General features: G+C 45.6%; 2 non-coding genes across 2 annotated transcripts; one reads left to right on the forward strand and one right to left on the reverse strand.

The window, feature by feature from the left end:
* Positions 1-78: 78 nt before the first annotated feature.
* Positions 79-150, reverse strand: TRNAC-GCA (transfer RNA cysteine (anticodon GCA)). The gene has a single exon. It is a non-coding gene; the product is annotated as a tRNA-Cys (tRNA).
* A 1871-nt stretch (positions 151-2021) lies between these two features.
* On the forward strand, positions 2022-2093 carry TRNAC-GCA (transfer RNA cysteine (anticodon GCA)). The gene has a single exon. It is a non-coding gene; the product is annotated as a tRNA-Cys (tRNA).
* Positions 2094-2826: the final 733 nt, after the last annotated feature.

A 2826-nucleotide genomic window follows, 5' to 3' on the forward strand; every position in this document is an offset into this window, starting at 1 on the left:
ACCAATTAAAAAGCCGCCTAATTAATAGGTAGGGTGAAACCACTGCCGGACCCGGGATGACGCGGAAAGAAAATATCCAGGGGGCACCCGGATTTGAACCGGGGACCTCTTGATCTGCAGTCAAATGCTCTACCCCTGAGCTATACCCCCACAGATGATGTTGACTTCTAACTGACATCTTTTAACCTGTTGCAATACCCAGGTACCTTCCAGGACACTGCGACTGTCTTTCACTCAGGGGGCCTGCAGAACCTCATCGTTCAGAGTGATGCCCTGAGTGATGAAGCTTCCCCTTCATTTCCCACAGAGCCCGGTTCTTGTTTGATTTTCCTCTACTGTGCGAAAGCAGTTATCACTCAACCATCTTGTCCCTTGGTTCTAGTACCGCCTTTATTGCCTTATTATAATCAGGAAAACATTCTTCTTTTAAAAAGCTGTATATTCAAGTGAAAATATATACATAAGTAAAAGAAAGTAAAATTAAATAGATCTAACGGGCAGGTCTGTATTTTAGTAGACCTTCCCCCCACCCCCCATCTCTCCCCAAAGTAAAAAACTCAAACTATATCTCAAATCACCACAGCCCCAAATGTACTGCTTGCATTGTTAAATGTCTATGGATTTACAAACATAAATATTTTCAGATTAAGCCCGGGATGGTCATAATTATCAAGGATTGTTTGAAATGTATATTTTCTAAATCATGGAGTTCCTTCCTTTACTGTGTGTGCTATTAAAAAAAAAATAAGTTGTAGTTGAGAATTATAATCCAAAGTAGTAAGCACTGATATGCATAACCTTTTACCTGTGTAGACACTTGAACCATGGCATTTTGAAATTAAAACTTTCTTTTCTCTTTGGTGAGATGAATAATTGAATAAAGTTGTCTTTATTGATATTTTATGCTATTATAAAATAAATATTTTTTACAGATGAAGAAAAACAACCTCCAGCCTAGAATTCTGAACCCAGGTAAACTAATACTTAAGCACGAGGGCAAAGGAAGGGCTTGTCAGTTGGGCAAGACCTGAGCGCGTGTATTAGAGCAGAACCCCACCAGCCACAGCGACAGAGAAAGGAGATGAGCCCTGGGGAGAAACAGGGACATGAAAAGTCCGTGGGTGACCCTCCAGTGGTACCTGCAGCCTCCTCCCAGAGCCAGCATCTCACACCTGATACCCTCATGCAGACAACTAACACGCTTCTCACACCAAACAGAGAGGGAAGCGAATGATGAGTTCTCACTCCCAACCAGCTCCCTGCTCCATCCGTGGTGCCCACCTAAGTGCAAGGATTTCCCCCAGCAACCAGGGCCAAACACCTGCCAGCCACTGTTGGGTCACCTCTTTCTTTTGCCTCCAAAGCCGGCAGCGAGACCTGTGGGCTCCGCTGTCAGATGTGTCTGCATCTGAGCGGTTCTCTTGGCCCCCCACTGGGACCTGCGGTCAAGGACCAGGGTCCGGCCCCCACCTGGCCCGTCCTGATACTCTCCTCACAGGTCTCCCCCTTCTGTTCTTCCCCTCCTCCTATTTCCACCCAGATGATTGTTTCAAACATGAGTGAGACCACATTTCCTGCTCTGCTCAGTAGCTTACCGCCCTCCTTAGAACAAAATCCAAGGGCATGCTATATAGCCTATGGAACCCAGGGTTCTAAACCCAAAGTCAGGAAGAGTGGATCCAGGTTCTGATCCTATTAATAAAGGGCTTTCTGTGGTAGGAAGACTAGTAATCTTGAATCTCTGCAATCAGATGCCCACCGTGAATGGCATAGAGACTAGCGACTCTGGGGCCCCTTCCAGTTATAAATGTCGGTGTCAGTGCTTTTCCAGAAAAAGCAGGGAGGTAGCTATAGGGAGGGGAAACTGTTGCTTGTTTTGCATCAGAGAGATAAAACTGTAGTGAGGAAGGCTTGGCAGCTTCCAGGAGGCCCAGCCAGTGAACGTTTGTAGTGAAAATTTATAGGGATGTTGGGTGTGGCTACACAGGTAAAAGGTATTACTTAGGCCCCAACCTACATCAGGGGGTATAGCTCAGGGGTAGAGCATTTGACTGCAGATCAAGAGGTCCCTGGTTCAAATCCAGGTGCCCCCTGCGGCCCTCACTTTTGTTCATCGAAGCTGCTATTAAAGATTCAGCTCCTTTCCCTAATAGGGAGCCTCAGGATACTAAGACTTTCCAAATCTGGAGGAAAAAAAAAAAGTCAGGGATAACTTAAAGCTTTGTCACCAAGCACCACAGCCCCAGAGTGATAGATTCCTCCAACTCTGACTTCATGTTTCACTTACCATGGGTCTTTTTCCGTATAGGCTTAGGATTATTTGGTCTACATGTTTTCATTGCTCCAGTCTGTGGTATGCTGGTAAATATTTAACAACCAGCTCTTGGGGGAAGAGCATGGCTGATTTTTAGTGTTTTCCAGTTTCACGGTATAAATAATCTCACCGTGGCCAATTTCAAGCTACAAACGTAAGATCACTGAACATGGAATTGGGAAGGTGTGCTAACAAGTGACTCTCTGGAGCAAGATCGGCTCTAGCACACCACTGTCCCTAATCTGTCTTCCCCAACGAGGCAGCAATGGACTCTTTGACCCCTACTCTATCCTCACGATGCTGACCGACATCAGAGCAGTGGCTGATATCCATCTGATCGTCCATGGAATCATCCATTCGCTCAAGACATATTTGATTCCTACTCGAGGCCGGACACAGGGAAGACAGAGCTGAGCAAGAACCATCTGTGGTGAGTAGAACAGCCATATGAAGAAACGGTCAAGTGAATAACAAGAATAAGCTAAACAGAGGAGAGGGTTATCTTATTTTAT

Source organism: Panthera uncia, chromosome A2 (assembly GCF_023721935.1).
Source record: "Panthera uncia isolate 11264 chromosome A2, Puncia_PCG_1.0, whole genome shotgun sequence".
Lineage (NCBI taxonomy): Eukaryota > Metazoa > Chordata > Mammalia > Carnivora > Felidae > Panthera > Panthera uncia.